Genomic DNA, 27,914 nt, shown 5'->3' on the forward strand with positions numbered 1-27,914 from the left:
GGTGGGGCATGGCACAAAAAAGGTTGGGAAACACTGCACTAGAGGAATCCCCCTCCCCGACTCAATCACATGAACCCTTCTTATTTTTTTTACAGCACTTCTATGATCTAAAATTACTTTGTTTATTTAATTATTATCTTATTATTACCTGACTCCCTCCAGATATTAGCTCCCTCATGGCAGGTCTCTGGTTTTCCTGTTCAGTAAATACTGTTTTGTCTCTACTACTTAGATAGAAGTCAGCACGTGACTGACTGTCTTTTATTTAGTTAAGAATTTTTTTCAATTACAGTTTACATTCAATTATATTAGTTTCCAATGTGCAGTATAATGGTTAGACGTTTATATAGCTTACAAAGTAATCATCCTGGTAAGCCTTGAACCCACCTGACACCACATCTAGTTATTACAATATTATTGACAACATTCCTTAAGTTTTACTTTACACCTCCATGACTATTTTTAGCATTTTGCAATAGAGCCATGTAATCTCAGTGTTCAAATCCTCTCAATGTCCCACATTGTTTCCAGAATCAAGAACACATTCCTTGGCCTGCCAGTGAACACTCGCCATGGTTTTTCCCTCATCCACTTGCTAAACGATGTTCATGTAGCTCCCTTGTTACTATAAAAATTAACACATTAAATTGAAATGATCTGCATGGGTTTCTGTCTCTTAACTTTTACTCCTCAAAGTGAGGTTTGCATACCAGGATTATTAGCATCATCTGCGAGTTTGTTAGAACCACAAAATCTGAAGCCTGGCATTAGAACTACTGAACTGCCATCTGAACTTTAATAAAACCCCGGGTGATTTGGATACACATTAGGCCATATGCACACCTCATAATTACTATGAGGATAAAATCAAACCAGGCAGTCAGTTACCCAATGTGTTTCAGCTAAACTGCATACTCATCATTCCCAGTTGGACCTCTTACAGGTATCTTGACTTGATAGTGTCCAAACTGAGCTAATAATGGTCTTTTAAAAAAATATGACACCCCTCTAATGTTTTTAATTTCAGAAAATGAGAACTATTTTTTATACTGGTTTACAAACTATTCAAAGGTTTTGTCATTCTACTTTGAAAAATAGGAGCATTGGGGGTGACATTCCTTAAAGTAAGGAGTATAGGAGGATTAGGAGGAGGTGGGCAGAAGAAAATGACTTTAATTTTCCCATGGGAAAGCCAGGGGGATGGATATCAGAAGGTAAGTGGATGTACAATTTTGGGAGCTCATTAGAGATAGCAGCATTCAAAAATAGATCTTGAAGCCAATGTGCAATGGCCATATTGAATCAGTATTTACTGACCAGTGATCCTATAACATTTCCCTGTTCATTCACCCTTCAAGATGACTAATTCTCATCCTAGCTTTTCTCCTTAAATCTTTATCTTCTTCTTCTCAAATTTCAGTCCTAACTGATTACCTGAATTTTTATTTCACTGAGAAAACAGAAGTGGTCAACAGAGGTCACACATACATTCACCCCTCATACCTGTAGTTGGCCCTTCCTCTTCATATGAAGCTGTTTATGACTTTGTTACATTAATAATTGGTAAATAAAACACAGAGTACAAGATGGTGAGCCTCCTCTATTTAACAAAAGATTAAAAGTGACATTGAAATTGAGAAGTCATAGGTCCTGCAGGAAGTACGCAGCAGACTTTCAGGGACCACGAGAGGAGGACAAGGCTGGACACAAGCTGAAAGAGCAACAGGACCAGGGCACATGCCACCATTAGGGTCATAGGTGGAGCGCTTTTTGATTCTCAGGCTAAGACCAGATTGGTCCATTCAATCCCAAATCAATGGGGTTTCGGTAACTTCCACAGGTGTCTTACTTAAGGGGCTCACAGGGCGAAAGCCCTGGGAGGTAGGGGCAGGGGGGGTAGATACTGCTGATCACCAGGGCTGTTGGGGAAGTCATATCAGAAACTTACATTTTCTTGGTACTCTGTGGCTGCTGTCTAAGGTACCCACTTCCATGAGGGATTAGTGTCAGTTTAAAGCTCCCTGAAGGCTGCTTGGTCAAACAAGTGGATGCCATGCAATAGCTTTGCTGAATTCTTGACAGAAGCCAGACTCTTCCAGATTCTGTCCCTTTACCCTTCTCAAGGACCTCATTCCAACAAATCACTCCTCTGTGCTAAATCTTAAAAAATTTTCCTTTCTACTAGATTTCCAATTATCATTCAAGAAATCCTAAATTTCCTATCTATAAATAAACCCCAAAGCCTTGCTTGGGCATTACCCATTTTTCTTCTTTACAGCATTCTCTCCTGCATGCACAACTGACACTTCTTTGTCAGAGTCACCAATGACTTCCACATCACCAAGTCCATCAAGCAGTTCTCAGCCCCATCGTGCTTCCCTCATTAGCAATTGACACGCTCTTCCCCTCCTGCCGGACACTTCTCCACAGGCCTTTCAGGACACTACATACAGGACATAGTCCTCTTTCTTCTCAGGCCACTCCTTCTTCGTCTCTTCTGCTGGTTTCTCCCTCTCCCTGACTTCTATGTGTGGGCCTGCTGAGCGCTCAGGCATCAGTGGCTTCCCTTTCCTTGGGTGGGCCCTCAGTGACCTCACCCAACATTGCTGCTTTAAATGTCATCAGCATGCTGTTGACTCCCGGATCTCTACCTCCAGCCCAGACCTCCACATTCCTAAATCCAACTTTATTCTCAACAGGTACATGTCAATATCTAATAACAATGTAGAACTAACCTGCCTTAAATCTAACTCTTCATTCCCATTTCCACCTGCTCCCCTACAGTTTTCTTCTTCTCTGAAGGTTACAACTACTTCTTCTGCTTGCTGGCACATTTAAGTTTAACCTTGACTCATTTCCTTCACTCCCCACATCCAACAGAAAAATCCCATTGATCTCACCTCAAATTACAACCCAAATTCATCTATATCTAAGCACTGCATTGCAAATACCCCACATCTCTTGCCTTAATTATTGTAATTATCCTCTAACAGGAATCCTGCCTCTGCTCCAGCCTCCTAGGTCTCTTCTCAACACAGCAGCCAGAGTGATCCCCTAAGACCCTGTTCCACAAACTGTGGCTCAAGAGCCACATATGGCTCTTCGGCCCCTTGAGTGGCTCTTCCACAAAATATCACATGCAGGCGCTACCTCAATAAAGAATGTATCTACCTATATAGTTTAAGTTTAAAAAATTTGGCTCTCAAAAGAAATTTCAATCATTGTACTGTTGATATTTGGCTCGGTTGACTAATGAGTTTGCCGACTACTGCCCTAAGAGTATAAATCAGATCATATCACTCCTCTACTTAGAACCCTCAATGGCTATCCATTTTCCTCAAAGCAGAGGCTGAAGTCCTGACATTTCCTGTGAGGCCCTTCCTGACCTGTCCTCACAGCCCCTTGATCTGTTTCTTTCCTCTTGCACCTGGCTCCCCTCATCTTAGCCACTTGAGGATTCCTTGAAAATGCCAAGTGCAATCTCATCCCAGAGCATTTGTGCTCTCTGTTCCCTCTGTTGAGACTTATGCTTTGTCACTTGCTGCTTTCAAGGTTCCTACATAGATGCTGGGTCATTAAAGAGGCACTCCTGGGTACCCTAAAAGGACTTGTCCTAGTCCAACTTAGCCAGCATTGCATTTTGCCCCAGCACTTACTCCATCTATCATAGGAAATGTTTATTTGTTTATTCATTGCCTCTTCACTAGTATGTAATAAGGGCAGAGATTGGTCTGTTTTATCTATTGTTATTTCTCCAGCATAAAGAACATTATCAGGTCTATTGTAGGCATTCAATAAATACTTGTTGAGCACCTGATTGAATAAAACAATATGTTAAAGAAGTCAGTATTAAATATATAATACATGTCATGAACATGTAACTAGAAATCAAAAGTCTACTAAAGAATGAAATCTGACCTCAAGAATTGACATGTGAGGTTACAACAGAGGTGAAGAACAGAGCTCTGGGATTGGCCAAAAAGAGGACTCTATAAGGGTGCATAGAAAGGAGTAGCTAGAGAGGAAGAAGGGAAGCCAAGAGAATATTGTCACAGAACATAAGGGGAGGTAGATTTCTAAAAAAGAGGGAGTTGTCAAGAGTAGCAGAAAAATAAAGTAAGAAAAAATAAAATAAAATAAAAAGTGACCATTGTAGCCCTGGCCGGTTGGCTCAGTGGTAGAGCATCGGCCTGGCGTACAGGAGTCTCGGGTTTGATTCCCGGCCAGGGCACACAGGAGAAGCACCCATCTGCTTCTCCACCCTTCCCCCTCTCCTTCCTCTCTGTCTCTCTCTTCCCCTCCCACAGCCAAGGCTCCATTGGAGCAAAGTTGGCCCGGGCGCTAAGGATGGCTCTATGGCCTCTGCCTCAGGTGCTAGAATGGTTCTGGTTGTGGCAGAGTGACGCCCCGGATGGGCAGAGCATCGCCCCCTGGTTGCCATGCTGGGTGGATCCCGGTCGGGAGCATGTGGGAGTCTGTCTGACTGCCTCCCCATTTCCAGCTTCAGAAAAATACAAAAAAAAAAAAAAGTGACCATTGTAGCAAAAGCATCTTGGAGACCTTAGTGGTACCTAGCAATTGTGGTACTATCACCTCCCCCAGGAAGCCTCTCTACACATCATAATGCCTATCAATCAGAATGCAAGGTGATTGATGTGTCAGTTACACAGCAGTTTAGACTGTAAGCAACCTGAGAACTTTGAGGAAGGGAATGGGACTTATGGGCAATTCCTATGGGCCAGACACAGTGCTAGGTATCTTGCATACACTAATATATTTTATCCTTACAGCAGGGGTCCCCAAACTACGGCCCGTGGGCCACATGCGGCCCCCTGAGGCCATTTATCCGGCCCCCACCGCACTTCCGGAAGGGGCACCTCTTTCATTGGTGGTCAGTGAGAGGAGCATAGTTCCCATTGAAATACTGGTCAGTTCGTTGATTTAAATTTACTTGTTCTTTATTTTAAATATTGTATTTGTTCCCGTTTTGTTTTTTTACTTTAAAATAAGATATGTGCAGTATGCATAGGGATTTGTTCATAGTTTTTTTTATAGTCCGGCCCTCCAACGGTCTGAGGGACAGTGAACTGGCCCCCTGTGTAAAAAGTTTGGGGACCCCTGCCTTACAGCATGCCAGTGAGATAGAAATGATTTCCTACTTTAGATATGCAGAAATTCCAAGAGGTTAAATAACTAACCCAAGATCTTACAACTACCAAGTAGCAAAGAGGATACCAGAACATCTGTCTTTCAGATGGTGTAAAAAATGTGTGTGTTGCAGGGAGCATTTTCTCCTTCCTTCCTGTATCATCTGAAAGTCCCACACTGAGGCAGACCTGCTGGTCTCTTACTCAATATATAAAAACCCCTTTTTCCTGCTAGCAAAGCTGAATTTTATTTGTGTATGGGGCTACCTTGTGCTTTAGGAAAGACTGAACTCTTTTCTAACCTCAGGAGGAAAAGTTTGACTGCTCTATGCCAATTATGGCTGTTTTATTTGCCTTGCTGTTGATTGGCTTAGGAACAAGCGTGTGACATAATTCACTCTCTTAAGATGTGCGCACATTTCTGCTGGGAGTAGGGTAGAGGAGATAGTCCTTCTAGGAAATGGATCATCTCTCAAGAAAAGACACAGGGACCCAAAAGGAAGAATGTTTTTCTTTTGGCTTTATTCATTTATGTATTAGTTTGCATTTGGACATGGTTGAGAATGCACTATATAGAGATATTGCAGCTACTTTGCAATCACATGAAAAAAAAACTGACATGAAGACATTTATTGATCTGCTGAATTAACTAGACTTCTTCCCCAGACTTTTTCCTTGATTAGGCAACAAAAATCCACTGTGCAAGCCATTCTAAGTTCTATCTTTACATTCTTGTAGCTATAATGTCCAATATACACAGTATACTATGTATATTTTTACTCACTAGTTTATTCCCAGCTCCTAACACAGTGGTAATTGCTCCAAAAATATGTTTTGGGCCCTGGCCGGTTGGTACAGCATCGGCCTGGCATGCAGGAGTCCCAGCTTTGATTCCCAGCCAGGCACACAGGAGAAGCGCCCATCTGCTTTCCACCCCTCCCCCTCTCCTTCCTCTCTGTCTCTCTCTTCCCCTCCCGCAGCCAAGGCTCCATTGGAGCAAAGTTGGCCTGGGTGCTGAGGATGGCTCTATGGCCTTTGCCTCAGGCACTAGAATGGCCCTGGTCACAACAGAGCAAAGCCCCAGATGGGCAGAGCATTGCCCCTGGTGGGCATGCCAGGTGGATCCCAGTCGGTCACATTGCAGAAGTCTGTCTGCCTCCCCGTTTCCAACTTCAAAAAAATACAAAAAATAAGTAAATAAATAAATAATAAATGTTTTGATTGCTCCCATGAAGAATGTTATGTATTTCCAAATAAAATGAATGAATCCAATGAATTATTATAGGGTATAGAAAGTTCAGGAAACAACGTGTCATTGGTATTCTCTCTAAATGAACAACAAGAGGAACAAAAATAGCATACTGCAAAGTAGAATTCCTGGTTGTATGTAATGTGGCTACATCCCAATACTCTGCTACTAGGGAAGAAGCATTCATGCTAAGAATGCTGTCCTTTGGATGTCTATTTCTTCCTATGTAATTAATTGAAATTTGAATCAACTTTTGTACCTGGTTACCAAGGTACAGACTAAAAGCAGTCCAGACTGTACTCTCTGGCAGGAGGTGACTGTGTTTGAGATTTGTGTTGACATCTCTGAGTGGTGCCCATAGCATACATTTTTGTGGGAAATATCAGATAAAACATTTACAGCAACATTTTTTCATTAGGAAGGAGGGGTGGTGGTAGTGGCAGGGTTCAGCATGCCCGAGAGAGTTTTTCTCCTTCTGAACTTGTTTAGATTTATTCTTTCCAAGTTAATGCGCCCACTTTTCCCTTTGCAGAGCAAATGTAGAGAGAGAAGGAAATGGGCGCACCATTTAGACCCATTAGAGTCCTCTTTCCAAAGCCTATTTCACAAGGTCCTGTGAGGTTTGTGGGAGAAACTTGAGGTCCTGGTTACTGATAAAAATTATATAATTTTAGAAATTTCAGAAGCTTGTGTGGCCTCTTTTGTTAAAGTCTGGCTATTAATCCTAGACTACTGAAAGCAATTACCTAAACTGTTTTTAAAATGCCCATATTCGGTATTGGCTCTGGGCACCATTCCTTTCTTTTCTTTCAGCTCCTGCTTGCTCTCTCTTCTCACTCAGCTTAGTTATTCTAGTTGTGGTTCCCAGATATGGCTCAACTGCCATGTGCGCAGGGGTGCTGTAGGAGGATATCCTGCCCAAGGACTTGAAGATTCTTATTGTGCCCAGTTACTCATGGCCCTAGTATAAAAAAATGACCCTATGTGATTCCTTACCTACAGATTGTTACATTTGACCCAATGATCCTACTAATGGAACAAGAAAGTGGCAGTTGTTTTTGAAGAAAGCCATCCTTAAACTGGCTGGCAGCAGATGAGATAACCTAGGAAGCCCTCTATTAGACAGGAGTGCCCAGTGCCCTATAGTTACCAACAGACTTTATTAAATGATTTTTTTTATGAAACCTGAAGTTAACATAGAATAGAAATAAAAGTGGCAAGATGGTCCAAAAACCAGAAGACCCATGGTCATTAGAAAATAAGAAGCTAAGCAGCAAAAGAAGCACATTGGAGGCAGTAAAAACAGTTTGAGAAGTGTCAAGAGTACAGCAGAAATAGGCAGTGGACTCACCTGGTGCCATGGATGCCTAAAGATTTAACTTGTAGATCCAATATTTACCACCTTTGTAAGTTCTATATATAATAGGTAGAATAATGGTCCTCCAAACATATCCATGTATTAATTCTAGGAACCTGTGAATAAGTAACTTTACATGGTAGAAGGGTTTTGCAGATGTTCACTTAGGAACCTTGAGATGGGCTCTTATATTATTGATGACAGTCCATTCAAACCATCTGGGTCCTTGAAAGCAGAGAGGTTAACTTTTCCCAGTTGTCGTTGGGGGAAAAGGTGATTACAGATAAATGGTTATAAAGATTTAACATTGCTGGCTTTGAAGATGGAGGAAGGAGTCAAGAGTCAAGGGATGTGGGCAGTCTTCAGAAGCTGGCAAAGTCAAGAACACAGAGTCTCTCCAAGACCATCCAGAAGAAGGCAGCTAACTCTAGCCCATTGAGACGTGTGTTGAATTTCTAACTGACAGAACTATAAAATAAGTATACATTGTTTTAAGCCATATATATGGAAAAGCATTTAAAAAATACACACTTCGCCCTGGCCGGTTGGCTCAGTGGTAGAGCATTGGCCTGGCGTGCAGGAGTCCCAGGTTCGATTCCTGGCCAGGGCACACAGGAGAAGCGCCCATCTGCTTTCCACCCCTCCCCCTCTCCTTCCTCTCTGTCTCCCTCTTCCCCTCCCACAGCCAAGGCTCCATTGGAGCAAAGATGGCCTGGGCGCTGAGGATGGCTCTGTGGCCTCTGCCTCAGGCGCTAGAATGGCTCTGGTCGCAACAGAGCGACGCCCCCTGGTGGGCATGCCGGGTGGATCCCGGTCGGGCACATGTGGGAGTCTGTCTGCCTCCCCGTTTCCAACTTCGGAAAAATAAAAATACACACTTCAATGTAACATTATTTATGTCATCTTTCTGAATTCCCTATATTTTCTGACTTTAACTCTGAGTGTATGCTACTTCTGTAATTAAGAAATGCTGGAAATGTTAAAGAATAAATAATATATGCTAAAATAAATTAGACAACCTCTAAGGCTTGGCCCAGCTGTGACATTATATGAACAATCTAGGAGATGTCTTAACTGTCATCCTATATCATGCCTTTTCTTGAAAGCTATAATCAGTCTTAATTCCTCCACAAAGCGCTACCAATTTTAAATTATTTTTGATGCCTTTATTATTTTTTTTCTTATAGCTCAGGAATATGTGTTTGTATTTAACTACCCAATGATATCAATATAAATCTACATTTTTGTTATATGTATTTTTGGAAAGATTTAGTTATTTGGTAAACAATAAAGTCAGCAAGTACTTGCTGAGGGTACTTTGTGTAACCATGAGGTCATTTATATGATGAATATTTTTTTAGTCCTCATTAAGCTTGGTATGGTGCAATATGACCAATCTCCAGATCATGTTAACAAAGCACAAAATCTACTGAAGAAATTTTAAAAAGACATTTTAGAGATTCTGTGGCTTAAACAAGACTTGATCTTCACAAGCCCACCAACCTTATCTAAAGCCTGAATCCCTTGAGACCCATTTACCCAGTAACAGGGAAGAGCTGTTAACCGATATCAGAGTTAACAATATTGGTAATAAACACAGCAAATGAGGTGGTGTTGCCTGACCAGGCAGTGACACAAGGGACAGAGCATCGGACTGGGATGCAGAGGACCTGGATTCAAAACCCTGACGTCACCAGCTTGAGCCCAAGGTCACTGGCTCGAGCAAGGAGTCACTTGCTCTGCTGTAGCCCCCTGGTCAAGGCACATATGAGAAAGTAATCAATGAACACTAAGGTGCTGCAACAAAGAATTGATGCTTCTCATCTCTCTCCCTTCCTGCCTGTCTGTCTTTATCTGTACCTCTCTCTGTCTCTGTCTCTGTCACACACACACACAAAAAATGAGGTGGTGTGACTTCTTAGAAGGTACTTGTGGACTTGGCTTTGATGAGTTAACAATGCAGAGCATGCCAGCAGTACCAGTTCCTCACTTGAGCAAGAATGTGTTAGTTCTTATCACGGCCAACCATCTTCAAGGCTCTGAATGACCCTAAACCTAATTTGGCATTTGGACAGGACAAGAGGTATTTTACATGACTTGATTAGAGAATTATGAAAGGCTGTTTCCCATTAGGCCACTTTAATTCATGGCTAAGCTGAATTCCCTGGACCTGTTTCCAGCAAAAATATACCCCCCAGAGGGATGAAGGAAATAGAGCAGAATTTTAGGAGAGGGATCTCAGTACTTTTTATCATGTCTTTATTCATCAGATATTTGTTGGATACTGTAACTGTGGTCTCAATGTTCATGTGTAGAAGAATTACCTGGTAGGGTTCTACTCCCCAGAGAAACTGATCAGCAATTCAAAAGGATTTGGAAGCAAGACCTACCTCTGCAGACCACTTTGTAAACATTTTATTTGGTCCTCAAAATGAATAATCAGTAGGTCCCTGTCATCAGGAGTCTTGAAATCCAAGTGAGAGAGATATATTATTGTGATATTATCCAATCAATGTAGTAACTAAAGTCCTAGTGACAGTAAAAACAATGAGATTAAAACTAAGGTAGTGGCAGTGAGTATATACAGAATGGGTCAGCAACATTGGAGCTTTAGTTAAACAAACAAACAAAAACAAAACAGAATTTGGTGACATTAAATTTAAGAAGCAAAGGAAAGAAAGTTTGCAATGTTTAGGGGCAGAGAGACTGTGTCCCCACCCCAATTCATATATTGAAGACTAATCCCTATTTCGATGGTATTAGGAGATGAGATTTGGGGGAGATAATTAGGTTGTAAGAATGGAGCTTTCATAAATAATATTAGTTCTGCAATTAGAAGGGAGATTCTCTCTCCCCATGTACGAACACAGCAAGATGGTGGCCATCTGCTAACCAGAAAGTGGGTTCACCCCAGAATGTGACCACGCTGGCACCTTGTTCTCCGATATCCAGCCTCTGGAACTGTGAGATATTAATGTTTGTTGTTCAAGCTACTCAGTTCATGGTATTTTGTTAAAGCAGCCAAAATTAAAACAGACACTAAGGCTTGCCCAGACTTAAATGGGAGTAGGTGATCCCAACCACAGAGCACAGCTGAATGAAATGTGTGAGGTCCAATGGTGAACATGAGTAGCAGTGAGTAGGGGAGGTGCAGTGAACTGCAAAGGAAGTGAACCAAGTCTGAATGGGGTCCACCAAAGAAAGAAAGAAGAGTCTGAGAGGAAAGAAGTGGTCAGTCACTTTAAATGAACAGAGGAAAAAACTTTGTAATGTCTATTGGTTTCATTACCTGGACTGCCATGGTGATATGATATTAAGAGGGACAACTGCAGTGGAGAGCTAGGAGTGAGAACCACACATCAGAATGGAAGACATGCAGTAAAGAAGGAGGGAAAGGAAGGTGTGGAAGTGAAGTCATAGAATGTAGGCTGCTCTTTCAGGAAAGTTGAGAATGAGAGAAATAAGAGAAAAGGAGGCAAAGTGAGAAGGTAGACAGAGCCAAGGGACTGGGATTTAGGGCTTCCATGTACATGTAGACAAAGGCTGTTGCTTATATAACAGGAAATGTTAAGATGAAAACTGATTTGAAATAAGTTGCTTTTCCTTTTTATATTTCTATTATCTTAGAGTAAAATAATTCTATAAAAACCAAAGGGAAAAAATGAATAGTGCTGAGGTTTTTTGTTTTCTGTTTTTTGTTTTTTATTAAGTGAGAGGCAAGGAGGCAGAGAGACAGACTCCCACACGTGCTTCAACCAGGATCCACCTGGCAAGCCCATTAAGGGGCAATGCTCTACCCATCTGGGGTGTTGCTCCCTTGCTCAGCAACCGAACTCTTCTTAGTGCCTAAGGGCAGAGGCCATGGAGCCATCCTCAATACCCAGGGCCAACTTGCTCAAATCATTCAAGCCATGGCTGAGGAAGGAGGAGAGAGGGAGAGAGAGAAAGAGAGAGAAAGGGTAGGGCAAGGGATGGAGAAGTAGATGGTCACTTCTCCTGTGTACCCTGGCTGGGAATCAAACCCAGGACTTCCACATGCCAGGCTAAGGCTGTACCTCTGAGCCAACTGGCCAAGGCTGTGCTGAGGTTTTAAGTAATGGCAATCAGTTAAAAAAAATTCTGATCTTTAAAGAAGTAATCTTTTGATAGGAGATTGTGAAACAGGCTGCTCTGAGAATGAGGAAGATGAACATGTTCAGGAAAGAGGAAAGATAAATAGTCAACCATTATAGAGAGAAAAATGGTTGTAAATGACCCCAGCCCTAGGCAGTCCCACTGGGGCCTAGAATCATTGTCAGGGGCAGCTTGCATACCTGGAAATAGGCATGATTTGACTTGCTTTTTAGTTAAGTGATTGTGCAGGCAAAAAGGAAAATCCAGAAAATTGCTTTGTTAAATACTAATGGACCTTTGGTATTTGGGTATTTGACTGGGAGTCTTTACTCAGAGGCCATTCAGTTGGATGTCAATCCACACTTTTTGATATTTAGAAAAGTCAGATACATTGAGGAGTCAAATCTTTTCAACCATCAAAAGTAGCCATGTAGTTTTATTTTTTATATTCTCTTGAATAAGATGTTGTTTTCAAATTGCTACTCCATGTGAAACCAGAAGGGCAGTTTCTATAGTTCCCTCAGAAACCGAGTGCACTCAGATGTTTTCAGTCTCATGTTCTGTCTGTGTGCATAAGTACACTTCTGGGTGAGACCGCACATGGGCACAGTTTCAGACGGACAGGAGTTATAAATGCCTAAGAAAAGTCTGAAAAGAACACATCCCCCACTGATAGCAAAGGTTCCCTGTGGACAAAACAGGGGAGGAAACTGAAATTAGGGTTGATGACTAAAAGGTACTTTAGTTTTACCTGCAATGGCAGTTGTTTATAATGTAAATTTATTGCTTGTAGATTTAAAAATTTAATTTTAAAAATTATGAAAAATTCATCATCAACAAGATTTTCTCCATTTTTGGGAAGGCAAAGATAGTTATCACCCAGTACAGGGCTAGGTAAGCAGGATACAAGTAGTGAAGAAATCAGTGTTTGGTGCTTGCCAGAACCCTAAATGCAATGAGTACTTTCAATAAATCAAAATATTTTCAATTTTCTATCAGTACTCTCTTAAATATAATTCAGTCTTTTTCCCTTTCAATCTTACTAGGTGCTCATGTTTCTTCACATAGCTGTTCTGTGAGCTAAAAAATGGTTTCAGCTTTGCAAAGGTCTTAATGATAAACATAAAAAATGGCTATTAGTATTATTAGTAATCAAGTGGTAACGTTTGAAGCTATCATTCAAAGAATTGAAGAATGAGCAGAGAATGAAGATAGGATGAATGGAAGAGAGAACTTCTTAGAGACCATAAGAGATGCTCAAAGATCTCCCATCCATGGCTCTTACCCTCAGCCTGGCATGAGGGAAGCTGGGCTCATAGCTCCTGGATAGTGAGAGAGCTTTGGGACAAAGAATCAGTGGGAGATGAGCAGGCGGAGTCCTGAGCAGCAGAAGGGCCTCAGTTGAGGTTTTTTGGGAGAAATTTTGTGAGAAAAGAGATTGGCTTTTGTTGTTTCTATTTTTTTTATTTTTATCTATTTATTTATTCCTTTTAGAGAGGAAAGGGAGAGACAGAGAGAGAAAAGGGGGGGAGGAGCTGGAAGCATCAACTCCCATATGTGCCTTGACCAGGCAAGCCCAGGGTTTCAAACCGGCGACCTCAGCATTTCCAGGTCGACGCTTTATCCACTGCGCCACCACAGGTCGAGATTGGCTTTTGTTAACTTTTCCCAGTGAGTCTGGGTGGTTCTGGAACATAAGGGAAAGTAAATTGAGCTTCCTCTTAATGTTGCAAATGGGTGAACACCAGGAGAACAAGAAACAGAAATCAACATGGATGCATTGCTGAAATAGCTGGTCGTGGCATCTGGCCATGTAAGTATGCTGGACTCCAGGACTGGCTGATAGAGTGGGGGACAGAAAAGACAGAAGACAAAGATGTCCTGAGAGAGAAAAGGAGGGCTGTAAATGGCTAGAGAGCAGAAGAGAAAGGTGGGCAGGTTCATTTTTTCAGCTCTTGGGGAAAGAGCTGATTCTCATTTATTTTCTATTTCTTACAACATTTATTCAATAAATATTCAATATTTTTAATATCATGAGTAAACCTAATCATGAGAACACTTATCTCACTAGATTATTTCCCCCTCTAAGCTATGAGTTTCTTGAAAGCAGGCCCTGTGTCATGTGGACTGATACATCAAAACACCCAGGATAGCTCAGGGGACTTTGCAGGTATACGGTAGTCATTGAACGAACAAATGAACTGGAATTTTTTGAGCTCTGATTTTTTCAACAAAAAATGAAAACCACAAAACCAACTCCCCTTCCTGAGCAGGGATGAGGCATGTTATAATACTAGACAACTTTGCTCTTAAAACTTGCCAAACTAACCTTGAGTATATTCATTTAAATTCCTCAGTGGGCAGCTGATTCCCTATAGCTAATACTGCCTTCAATCTTCGATGGAAATGAATCAAGCAAATGGAATTTTAAAAAATATGCACAGACACACATAAATGTGCACACAACTTGGCCATAGATTTTTTTTAACTTTTTTATCTCCTCATTTCTCCCAACCCTACCCCTCAGTCTCCACTTCATACAGCAGTCACTTTCTGAACCAAACATTCATGACAAATTTAAAACAGTTGCCTGGGGTTTGGCTACTGCTTAACAGGTAGTTATAAACTGTTCTGTGGAGCTAACCAAGATTCCAACTAAGTGAGACAGCTTGAAGAAGCTAATTAAAGCAGTCAAGAAGACTGTCTAAATAAAGATGAAAATATAAACACGGCCTTAATTGGATAAAGTGATTAGAAATCACAGCTGTTTGTTTTTTGTAAGAGCCGTCTGTGGTTTGTCAAAATTTTGACACACGGCATAACCTACCACTAATCAAAAAGAAGAAAATAAACCCCCTGAAAAATAAATAAATAAAAAGAAGAAGAAAATAATCTAAAGCTGTGAGTAGGAAAACAGACATAGAAAATCTCCATCCTTACAAGTGGGAAAAATATTTAACTTGTTTCTTGTTTTTCTGATCTGTTTTTAAACCACATCTGAGCTCCTTAGTTTGCCTTGACAAAAGTACCCTCTTTCCATTCTGAAGAACTCAGCAGTGGAAGGTCCAGGCTGCTCAAAGTGGAGGAAGAAGCAGCAAGCAGGTTGTGGATGAAAGAACAGAGCTAAGTGTAATCAAGTTGCCAAGTTTCAAGTACTTTATTTAAATGAAGCCCAAGCTTAGCTTTTTTGGTATATCGCGAGTGTCATTGACTTACAGAAACAACTAATGGCATTAATATTTTTCTGAAACTGACACATTTAAATCATACTGCTTAAACATCTAATGAAGAATATAATACCTTAGCTAATTAGTACAAGAGGGAAATAAATAGAGGTACATTTTGAAATAATATGTACTGCCTATATTGCTCCTTTATTTATATGAATTTATTTTGAATAATCTTCACTATAAAATAAAAACTTGGAAAAAGTATATATAATTCAACCCCAAATCTGGAACAGTTCTTGACAGATAACATGTATCTATTGTGTTTTTTCTAAAGAGAGGAAGAGATAAAGATAAAAAATAGAGTAGCGATGATATTTTTACCAAGAATATTGTTAATTAAACTTAAGATTACAATATATGTATGCTGATTAATATAAATGTTTTTGGCTATTGATGTATTTATAAGTTCCAATTGCACAAGGCATTGGCCTGAGTGCTTGTTTCTTTGCTTAAATGTAGCGTCTGCTTATGGTCATAGTATTCCTTAGTATAATGCAGGCTGTATAATGCAGGCTGGCTCAACATTTAAAATGGATGGCATGGATCTGAATTTCAGAGAAATTGTATTGCAAATTAAAACGAAACAATAAATCAAAAATCACAAGAGTGCAACTTACAAAGGTAAATGTGCCAAGCTTTTTTTATCCACTCTGCTACTGATGGGCACTTAGATCTTGTTTCTAGATCTTGGTTATTGTAAATAATGCTGCAATGAACATAGAGTTGCATATATTCTTTAGAATCATTGCTTCAGGATTATTAGGATATCTGCCAAGAAGTGGGATAAAAGGCAGTTCCATTTTAAATTCTTTGAGATAACTCCATACTGCTTTCCACAGTGGCTGCACCAATCTGCATTCCCACCAACAATGTACAAGGGTTCCCTTTTCTCCAATCCTTGCCAGCACCTGTTGTTTGTTGATTTACTGATGATAGCCATTCTGACAGGTATGAGGTAATATCTCATTGTGGTTTAACTTGCATTTCTCTGATGAGTAGTAACGTTGAGCATCTTTTCATATGTCTATTGGCCATCTGTATGTCCTCTTTGAAGAAGTGTCTATTCAGTTCCTTTGACCATTTTTTTTCAAAGAGAGAAATAGAAACATCAATCTTTTTCTATATGTGTCCTGACTGGGGATCAAACTGAAATTTTTGCTTATTGGAACAATACTCTAACCAACCAAGTTATCCAGCCAGGGCCCTTTGCCCATTTTTAAACTGGACTTTTTTGGTGTTGAGCTTTGAAAGTGCTTTATAAATTTTAGATATTAATCTCTTATCAGATGTATCAGTAAATATGTTCTCCCATCAGCAGGTTGTCTTTTCATTTTGTTAATGGTTTCTAGAATACTAGGTGTCCATAAAAAAGGAAGTCTTACCTATTGCAATAACAGGAATGGACCTGGAGAGCATTATTCTAAGTGAAATAAGCCAGTCAGAGAAAGACAAGTACCATATTATTTCACTCATATGTGGAATCTAATGAACAAAATGAACTAACAAGAAAAATAGAGACAGACTCATAGATAGAGAGCAGACTGACAGCTATGATGGGGGCGGTGCAGGATGAGAGGGGTAAAGAGATTGAGCAAGAAAGGACAAGAAGAAAGAAAAAACTCATGGATACAGACAACAGCGTGGTGATTTCCAGGGTAATGGGAAGGTGGAGGAGGGTATAGTGGGCATAAATGGTGATGGACAAAGACTTGACTTGGGAGCAGATGAACTTTTAATATTGTGTACAGAGATGTGTTTCAGAATTGAGCACCTGAAACCTGTATAATTATGTTAACCAGTGTTCCCCCAATAAATTCAATCAGAGCATGTCTACTTGTCTGATACTCAAAAGCACAGCTGGAAAAACACAAAGGGTTTGGGATTAAGTGACTTTTTAATTCCCTTCCACATACTCAAATCTAAATTTTGATAACACATCTTAAATAGGAGAGTCTTTATTTGTGTACCTAGCTCCTAGCAGGGTGCCTAACACAGGGTACACGCTCAATAAATAATTGTAAAGTGGAAGGATGTTTTGTGTTATTTTATAGTGGCACTCTGGAACATATTGAGTCCATAAAACCACAAAAGCTCCAATTTGGTTGGCCTTAAAATAGATTAATTTTTGCTTCCATATAGCTTAGAGAGGAGCTTATGCCACTTAGAAAGCACATTCCACAGTTTCATTAATTTAATAATGTAAAGGTCACCTGTGTTTCTCAAAATAGCAAATGGTACAGAATCAAGCTAGATTTCTTACCTGTCTGTCTCTAAACTACAAACTGTCCACAGTGAATCAGAAGTTCCAGCAGAGAAAAGAAGCAGCAGCTCAGAAAGGAAATGAACTGAGACAACATCACTTCACAATAACCGGAAGGAAAGACACACACACATTACGCCACTCACATTCTACGTGTGTGGTTGGTTGCTCAGTTAGGGAAATGCTTACAGCTGCCTTTAGAAGCAAATCTGGTGGCTGCAGCAAGAGAGAAGCATGATCATGAGACAAGTCTGAGCTGTCACCCCCTGCCTGCCTGCCCAGAGAAAGGGCAAGAACTCCAGAAAGACCAGATGATTCATCAGTAGTTCTACCCTGGGTGAGTTCTTAAACAACTTGCTGTGAGCTGAGGGGAGAACTTGGGGAGACTCACTCAGACTCTGACTTCCTGAGTTGGTGTCAGACATCTGGTGTATTCCTCACTGTTAACAGGCCTTAACTGAAGGTGGGAGGAACTCAGCATGCCCCAAAAGACACATAGGAATTCCAAGTCTCCTTCAAGTTGACCTGGAAGCACTGACTTTTTATGTAACTTAAAACTTACATAATTCTATTTTTTAAAATCATCCCGGGTAAGGTGCTTCCTGGTGTGTAAATTGGATGGCTCCTCTCTCTTCCTACAGTCCTCAGAGAGCTTACCTGTGATAACCTTGAGCTTTTACTTTTCCTAAATTATTTCAGTACTTAAGAGTGTAGGCTGTCACACCTTTTGATGAACTTGATAATGCCATATTCAGCCCCTCTGGGAATGACTCCTAGGGGCAAGAAATGGTGATTGAGAATTGAACTCAGTGTATCCCAGCTCTGCAGAGAACTGGCCAACCGAATCCTCTCTAGGGGGCTGGGGACAAACTACAGTTCTTCCACCTGTCCACACAGGGCTGCGCCAACAGCTCCATCCATACTTTTCTCTATATTTGTTAATTCAATTAAGTCATTCATTCAAGCAATTGCTTTCCTTTCACAAAGGATTTAAAGTAACCTTTTTCTCTTGCTGAGATTACTTCAGAATAAATAACACATGAACTTTAAAGGGGAAAGCTATTCTGAAAGGGTGGTACAGTAGTCCCACCCCTCATCCACGGTTTCACTTGTCACCTATTTGCCCTTAACCATGATCCAAAAATAGTAATTGGAAAGTTCCAGAAACAAATAATTCCTAAGTTTTAAGTTATGCACTGTTTTAAGTATCATCCTGTTCCATTCTGCCCAGGATGTGAATCATCTCTTTATCAGTTGTCTCCCTGCCCATTGCTCACTTAATAGCAGTCTCGATTATCAGATCTACTGTCTTGGTATCACCGTGCTTGTGTTCAAGAAAACCTTATTCAACTTAAAATGACCCTAAAGTACAACAATAGTGATGCTGGCAATTCAAATATGCTAGTATATTGTTATAAATGTACTATTTTATTATTAGTTATTATTTTAATCTCTTGCTGTGCCTACTAATTTATGCTTTAAACTTCATCATTGGCATGTATGCATAATAAAAACCATAATTTACATAGCGTTTGGTATAAGGTTTTAGGTAGTTTTGGAATGCCATCTCCTGTGGATGGATAAGGGGTGATTGCTGAATATTGTTTAAGGCTGTGCGGGGGTAAGTGGGCAGCCCCACCCCACCCCGTGCTGGTGATGAGTGGTGGAAGTGGGTGCTCCAGTGGTTTGTTTGTTTGTTTGTTTGTTTGTTTTTGTGAGAGAGACAGAGTCAGAGAGACGGACAGACAGACAGAAAGGGAGAGAGATGAGAAGCACCAGTTCTTCATTACAGAACCTTAGTTGTTCATTGATTGCTTTCTCATATGTGCCTTGACCAGGGGGCTACAGCAGCCTGAGTGACCCCTTGCTCAAGCCAGCAACCTTGGGCTCAAGCTGGTGAGCCTTGCTCAAACCAGATGAACCTGCGCTTAAGCTGGCAACCTCGGGGTCTCAAACCTGTGTCCTCCGCATCACAATCCAACATCTATCCATTGCGCCACTGCCTAGCCAGGTTCCAGTGGGGTTTTTTTTGTTTGTTTTTGGACCATGTTTTATTGTTGGACTATAGTTTATTGTTTGTCTGTTTGTTTATTTATTTTAATTTATTGTGCTTACATAGATTCTAGTGTCCCACCAAATACATCCCCCCACCCCTGTGTTCCCTTCAACATCCCCTTTGCCCCCCTCCAGGATTTGCTTTTCTGCTCTCTATAATGCTGTGTTATGTATACATATATTCAGGCTCCAGTGTTTTTAACTCCTGCTTGGAGCCCCTCTTTTCCCCCAGATGCTGGTCTCCCACCCAGATGTGGGTGTGAGGAGCAATGGCCATGACAGAATACTGGGAACCAGCCATGCAGGTTTCATCCTTGTTTCTGCTTCCGTCCAAGTTTGGTTATTTTCAAAGACATTCCTGTTCTAAGGACGGGGTGGAGTGGTGTGGTGGAAGGGGAAGGATGTGAAATCAGTTTTGAGTTTGAGCTCCACAATTTCTCGTTAATTAATTTAACAACCATCGATGAGTGACCACTGCATGGAAGAGACTGGTAAGAAAAGCTTACATAAGCAGAGACAAAACTGATGTTTCCCTATCCCCCGCTCCAGAATACAGTCCAGGGGAGAGGCAGCCCCATTAATTGATAAGTACACAAATGTGATGAGGACCAGAACACACAGTGGGGGACCTGATCCCCTCTGGCAGTTGGGGAGCTTTCCATGAGGAAGGTGCATACAAAAACTGAAAACCTTGTCGGAGTTCACAAAGCAAAAAGGAGAGGCTTATGGTCCAGGCAGAGGAAGCAGTTATACCATGCTCTGAGCTGGGAGACCACAGAATTGGCCAGCACACTTAAGGTTGGTGTGGCCAAAGAGAAGAGAGGAGAAGCTCAGGATGAGCCTAATGGGACAGAATTAAAAACACTGCTTATTCTCGCCCTGGCCGGTTGGCTCAGCGGTAGAGCGTCGGCCTAGCGGGCGGAGGACCTGGGTTCGATTCCCGGCCAGGGCACACAGGAGAAGCGCCCATTTGCTTCTCCACCCCTCCGCCGCGCCTTCCTCTCTGTCTCTCTCTTCCCCTCCCGCAGCCAAGGCTCCATTGGAGCAAAGATGGCCCGGGCGCTGGGGATGGCTCCTTTGCCTCTGCCCCAGGCGCTAGAGTGGCTCTGGTCGCAACATGGCGACGCCCAGGATGGGCAGAGCATCGCCCCCTGGTGGGCAGAGCGTCGCCCCTGGTGGGCGTGCCGGGTGGATCCCGGTCGGGCGCATGCGGGAGTCTGTCTGACTGTCTCTCCCTGTTTCCAGCTTCAGAAAAAAAAAACAAAAAAAACAAAAACAAAAACAAAAAAACACTGCTTATTCTCAAAGGGTGAAGAAGCTAGAGATGCTGTGATCTGACCTTGACCTTCATTTTTTTTTTTTTTTACACAGACAGAGAGAGAGTCAGAGAGAGGGATAGATAGGGACAGACAGACAGGAATGGAGAGAGATAAGTATCAATCATTAGTTTTTTGTTGCAACACCTTAGTTGTTCATTGATTGCTTTCTAATATGTGTCTTGACCGTGGGGCTACAGCAGACCCAGTAACCCCCTACTCAAGCCAGTGACCTTGGGTCCAATCTGGTGAGCTCTGCTCAAACCAGATGAGCCTGTGCTCAAGCTGGCGACCTCGGGATCTTGAACCTGGGTCCTCCGCATCCCAGTCCAATACTCTATCCACTGCTCCACTGCCTGGTCAGGCTTACCTTCGTTTTTAAGGAATCCTTTTTGCTACAGTGTGCAGAATGGATGGGAGGGGCTATGCCTATAGATGGAGAGACCAGTTAGAGCAATAAAGTCAGACAAGCAAGGGTATCTGTGGGAGTACAGACAAGATAAGAGTGGTGACAGTAGAGGTGGAATTATACAACTAAAAATTAGTCAAGTTAGAAAGGAAAATCAATAGGACTTGGTGGTGGACTAGAAACAAGAGCAAAGTGAAAGTATAAAAAATGATCCTCAGTTTCTTGGTTTGGGCCTCCAAATGGATGTTGGTGTTGCTTCCCAATCACATAGACTAAAAAAGCTGGTGGAGACTCAGCCCGGAGCAGTTCAGTTCTGGAATTGATGATTTTGGAGGGCTTAGCAGACATCCAAAAGCAGATGTCAGCCAAGCAGTTGATTTTGACCAACATGTAGATCTCAGAAGCAGAAGTTTGGGTATCTTTGGCATGTGGATAGTAATTGAAGCCATCAGTACAATGATACATACAGTCATGCATTGCTTAATAATATTCTGAGAAATGTGTCATTGGGCAGTTTTATCATTGTGCAAACATGTAGGGGCCATAATAATCAAAATGAGATTAAATCAAGCACAAGAGATAATGATACAATGAAAAGACACTGTAAACACCAGATGTATGAAGCTACTGTCCATGTATCACAGTACACTGTTTTACAGCTAACATTTTTTTACAACTAGAAAGAGTACACTTTAAAATAATGATATAAAGTACAGTATCGCAAACACATAGACCAGAAACATAGCCGTTTATTCTCATTGCCAAGTACTGTGTACTGTACATAATCGTATGTGCTACACTTTTTTTAAATTTACAACTGAATTCTTTCTTTCTTTCTTTCTTTCTTTCTTTCTTTCTTTCTTTCTTTCTTTCTTCTTTCTTTCTTTCTTTCTTTGTTTATTTTTGTATTTTTCTGAAGTTGGAAATGGGGAGGCAGTCAGACAGACTCCTGCATGCGCCCAAACGGGATCCACCCGGCATGCCCACCAGGGGGTGATGCTCTGCCCATCTGGGGCGTTGCTCTGTTGCAACCAGAGCCATTCTAGCACCTGAGGCAGAGGCCATGGAGCCATCCTCAGCGCCCGGGCCAACTTTGCTCCAATGGAGCCTCGGCTGTGGGTGGTGAAGAGAGAGACAGAGAGGAAGGAGAGGGGGAGAGGTGGAGAAGCAGATGGGCGCTTCTCCTGTGTGCCCTGGCCGGGAATCAAACCCGGGACTCCTGCACGCCAGGTTGATGCTCTACCACTGAGCCAACCAGCCAGGGTTTGTGCTACACTTTTATACGACTGGCAGTGCAGTAATTTTGTTTACACCAGCACCACCACAAACACATGTGTAATATGTTTTCCTTGGACATCACCATGGATACAACATCACTAGGCAATAAAAATTTCTCAGCTCCATTAAAATCTAATGAGACCATTGTTCTATACACAGCCTGTCATTGACTAAAATGTCATCATGCTGGTGTGCATGATGATGAGAGTATCAAAGGAGAAAAGAGAAGGGTAGTTGAGGCTTAAACCTCAAGATATTCTAACATTTAAATAAAGGTACAGGAGAATGAGCTCCCTGAGAAGACTGAGTTAGTTTTTTATTAAACACAAAATTACCAAATGACCTAGCAATGTCACTCCTAGTTATATATACAAAAGAATTGAAAACAAGTACTCAAATAAGTACGTGTACATGCATTTTCACAGTAGCAAAAACAACTTAAATTTTAATAAACAGATGAATGAATAAACAAATTGTGGTGTATCCATACAATAAAATTTCATTCAGCCACAGTAAAGAATGAAGTACTGATACATGCAACATTGATAAGTCTCAAAGGCATTGTGCTAAGTGAAAGAATCCAACACACAGAAAGCATATAATTTCATTTATATAAAAAATTCAGAATAGGTCAATCACTAGAGACATAAGGCAGCTTGATGGTTATCAAGACTGGTAGCAACAAAAAAAGGGAAGTAACTGCTTAATGGGTATGGAGTTTCCTTTTGGGATAGTAAAAATTTTTTGAAACTAGATAGAGGTGGTGATTGCACATCATTCTGAATATATTGGATGTCACAGAATTTTTCTCTTTAAAATGGCTAATTTATGTCATATGAATTTCACTTTAACATTTAAAAAAAAAAAAGAAAGAAGACTAAGAAGGTATATCCAGAAGTGAAGGAGAATATAGAGTGTATAACTTTGATCAAATGATATAATTCCTGGTGCCTCTTCCTCTGTATGAAAATCAGGGAAATAGCTATCTTGAGGGCTGTGGAAGGATTAGCTGTGAGAATTTTTAAAGTATTTGGCAGAGAAAGGGTGTAGTAGAAACAGTGAGTGTCCTACTTACATCCTTCAGTCCTCATTGGGCTGGGCTGACTCCTAACAACCTGAATCAGGTCCTGAGATCTTTCTTCAACCAGGTAGGACCACAGTAATTGCCCAAAAGCAAATTAAGATGCCCAAGAATTAACTCTTCCATGGGCTTTAGGTGCCCCAGCTCCCTCAGGCGTGAGTGGAATAACTCTAAGAGACATGTTTCACCTTTTCTTAAAGTTTCCACACAGTCTGAAGTTCCAGTTACCAACAGCAGTAGCTGGCTTGCTAATGAGCCCTTTATGGCCTTCCTTTCTTCCCTTTTCATTGCCACTGTTTACAACTCCCCACCAAGTTATCCTGGGATCATTTCTTAAACAATATGCACTTGAATTCTTTCTCAGGATCTGCTTCTGGAGGAACTGAAGATAAGACCACCTGCTGCACACTCTGTAGACACTCAGGTTGTTCCACTCTCTGTTCTCCAATGGTCCACTCTATTTGACCTTAGATATCTACGTTTTAATATCCCTCATATCCATTTCAAGGCCATATGGCAGAGGCTCTATTCATCCCCTCTACAACACTGCTTGGAGAAAGGACCCAGATTAACCTGGACAACTAAATCTCCTTTAGATTTAACATGTCCTGCACCCCATGAAGACACATGCTACTACACACACACACACCGTTTTCTTCCTGCTTATCAGTCTCCCTACAGCTCGTTTGTTCAAAATTTTCAAAGTGTGGGACACGATGTGATAATTTTATATGATACACAATACACAGATGTGTGATTAAATGACATTGAGTCACTAGACTTGTCACAGAGAGAAAACTTTTTCATTTTCACTCTTCTGATCCTCTGATTTTGGCCTGATCTTAACATCCTCTAACTATTGGCCATTTACTTTTTAACAAAGAGAATGAGGACCTCAGGCTATGAACCATCAGCGGGCAATGGTAGCGAGCTAAAATTTAACAGCATGGTTTTGTTTGTTAGTTCATTTAGTTTGTTTGTTTTTGCATTTATCTTTCATGATTATCTTCCATTAACCACTGGTTTTTCATTTGCAGAAGTGATATGAGTTTGTTTATTTTTAGATAAATGTCCTTAAAATTGGATATAAACATATATGCATGTGTATATCCAATTTTAAAGAGAAAGTGGATCAAGTTATGGGAAAAGAGTGTGCTTCTAATTATACTGGCAGCACACCTGGTACGGCAAACATGGTCAGGTGGGACTTGAGTGAGAGAAGGAGGGCAGAGCTCCCTGAGAGCTGCTGGGGGGCTGGCTGTGTCTGTTTACCCAGTGCCTGTCCAGTGTGTGCCTCAGGGCCAGGGGTGATGTGGACCTCCTAGGCAGCGGGTGGCCAACCTACCCTTGTTTGTTGCACCCAAATAGGTAACTTCACTGCTCACATTGGTTCCCACATATCCAGGCAGTGCTAATATAGACTCAATATTGGTGCATCACAGAGCTTCATTATAGTAAGTTCTAGCCCTAAGGAAAAATACTGAGGCTTTAGAAGATGTAAGCAATGGTGAAATAAGGTGACAGATAGAGGTGTCAATGTATCCACATTCCTTCACACATTCACTTCAGACAGAAGCTTTGGTTGACAGAGGTCTGTAACTCAATTAACTTTCTATTTAATTTCTATAAGCACCTGTTCTTCTCCAAGCCCCTCCCCATTCCACTTTCCAAGGAAAGTGATGTGAAGGCTTAATAATCTAGGTCAATTACAATTAGAAATTTTTTAAATATTGTGAAACATTTTATACTACAAATAAGTATGTATAATGTATATGTATATTCTAAATAATAACATAAACAATCAAACAAGCACATGGTCACCTACTGACCACTATACCAAACCTTGAAGCCTGTTGCATGCCCTTTAAAAATTGTATCTGTCTCCATTCATACCCCCCAGAAAGGGAACTGTAGTGTTAAATTCTGTGTTAAGCACATTTGCTTACTTCTCTTTTTAGATTGCCTAATATGTCTATATGTATACATATATGCATGTGTATATACAATTTTAATATATTTACATATAAATTAATTTATATACCCTTATGGCCTGATCTGTGGTGGTGCAGTGGATAAAGTGTCAATCTGGAAATGCTGAGGTCGCCAGTTCGAAACGCTGGGGTTGCCTGGTCAAGGCACATATGGGAGTTGATGCTTCCAGCTCCTCCCCACCTTCTCTCTCTGTCTCTCCCTCCTCTCTCTCTCCCTTTCTCTCTCCTCTCTAAAATGAATAAATAAAATTTTAAAAAAATTTATATACCCTTATGTGTATATGCAGTTTATTTTTGCCTGTTTAGAAAATTTGAGCAAACATAATCATACCATATTTATTTTTCTATAACTGGCTCTCAGACTCAACATTATTTTGGAAGTTATTCATGTTGATGCAAATAAGTATGATGACTCCTCACTGCATTCTGTTGTGTAGACATGACCATCATTCATTTCTATCAATTGGCAGGTAACTGCTCAAGATGAAAGCTCAGAGTTATTTTCAGGAAGGCACAATGCCCCCAAAATTTCTCTCTTGGATGTACAAAATATTACCAGCACAGATATGAAGCTTTGCCTTATGTTAGGAACAGGTGTTAACTGGGGCTAATAGGGGAATGAATTAGGGACCTGAGGACCAGAAAAAAAAAGTCAAAGGACATAAGGGGCCTCAAACAGAGACAAGAAGCTATAACCGCATCCTGGAGACAGAACGCGCTCTGGGATGAAAAGCTGTGTGATCGTGGGTACATGTAGAAAGGTGTTCACCCTCACAGTCTACTTCCCTCACCACGTTCACCCTGGTAGAAGGATTTCTGAAAACATACTTTAAAAGCATCCTCCCCAACATGAACCAACAGAGGCTTTGAAGGCAAATTACTCTGCTGGATCCTGAAGAGAACCAAATTTCACACCACGCTCCTGCAGAATGTCCTTACAGTATGTGGGACTAATTAGCTACCAGACTGTCATCAGATGGTATAGTGTTTGTGAACCCTTTGTAACCTTTTGACTAGTTACCATGACTCTGAAATTCCCCACCCACAACTTCACTTATAACGGGTGGAAATATTTAGAGGAAGTGATACCATCAGCCACCCAGCCTCACCATGGGAAGTGTTTTCCCCTAAGAGCCCAGTGGTCAGCCGTGCCTCACCTAACACCATTACAGTGTGGCTTCATTATGTATGAGTTTCTCTTAGCACCTGTTTCTCTAAAAAGAAAATGTGCAGGTGCTTTGCATCACTAGAGAAATGAAACAGTGGGGCAGTAATGCTCTCTGTCCCTCTACCTGAGTAGAAAAGATGGTGTCAAGGGTTGTGTCACTAGTGGCTTTGGTGGTTGTGGTCCTTGGTGAGTGAGTGTAATTCTTAGAATGAAGTGTGTTGATTGATTCATTGAAAGAGTAAATGACAAAGGAATACTTTATTGTTCAAGGTTCCTCAGAAAAACAGAACCACTAGGATGTGTGTACATAGGTACACATACACATAGAGATTTATTTTAAGAAATCAGCTCATATATTTATGGAAACTGGCATATTAAATGCCTGCAGAACAGGCTGGTGGGCTGGAGACCCAGAGAAGAGTTGATGTTGAAGTTAAGTGCAAAGTCAGTCTGCCGGCAGATTTCTAGCTCAGGTGAGGTCAGTCTTTTTTCTCTTAAGGCCTTCAATCAATCAGGCCCACTCACATTATGGAGGGTTATCTGCTTTACACAGAATCTACTGATTCCATTGTTAATCTTATCTAAGAAGTAACTCAATAGCAACATCTAAAATAATATTGGACCAAATATTTGGGTATCTTGGCCTGGCCAAGTCGAAACATAAAATTAACCACCACAGATACCATATCTCATTTCAGAAAATCAGTTAGTAGTACTTACTCAACAATTGTTAAGGGCCCACTATGGGCCAGACACCGTGCTAGGTTGAAAACTCAGGAGCAAAGCCAAGCAGACAAAGTCCTCATCCTCATTTGTGGGAGATGTCCAAGTAATTACAAACAGTAGGTTTCCCACCTTCAAAAAGCACTCAAGCAATCAAATCCAACTTTTCCTTAAAATACGGTATTAGACTATACTGAGGCCATGTCCTCATAGATTTTATGGTTGATGGGGGACCTCAGATGTAAATTATACAATGACCATAAACACATTTCTACAATTATGCACAATATGCTATCCATTATACAACTTTCAAAAGCACATATAATTCAGTTATAAATGACAGTGAGGATTAACAAATTGTATAAAATTATATGACCAGAGTATTTTGTACATAGTTGTTTAATTTTTTTAAGATTTCTTTATTTTTATCTCAGGATAAACTAAAGAACTACTTAATTAGGTGTTATAATTTCAGAAAGATTTATTATTTTTTTTTTGCTTTAAATTATTTACTTTATTGGCCTCTATTTTTATTGC

The 27,914-nt window shown here is 40.9% G+C and overlaps 1 protein-coding gene across 1 annotated transcript in view; it reads left to right on the forward strand.

Annotated features, from left to right (window-relative positions):
* The first annotated feature begins 17,548 nt into the window (after positions 1–17,548).
* The window catches only part of NEDD9 (neural precursor cell expressed, developmentally down-regulated 9), a 217,754-nt gene continuing 207,388 nt past the window's right edge, over positions 17,549–27,914 (forward strand). Inside the window, exon 1 of the mRNA XM_066268387.1 lies at positions 17,549–17,693. The gene's annotated coding sequence lies outside the window, so the exon portion shown is untranslated. The remainder of the gene's footprint in view (positions 17,694–27,914) is intronic.

The sequence above is a fragment of the Saccopteryx bilineata genome, chromosome 3, assembly GCF_036850765.1.
Source record: "Saccopteryx bilineata isolate mSacBil1 chromosome 3, mSacBil1_pri_phased_curated, whole genome shotgun sequence".
NCBI classification, from domain to species: Eukaryota; Metazoa; Chordata; class Mammalia; order Chiroptera; family Emballonuridae; genus Saccopteryx; species Saccopteryx bilineata.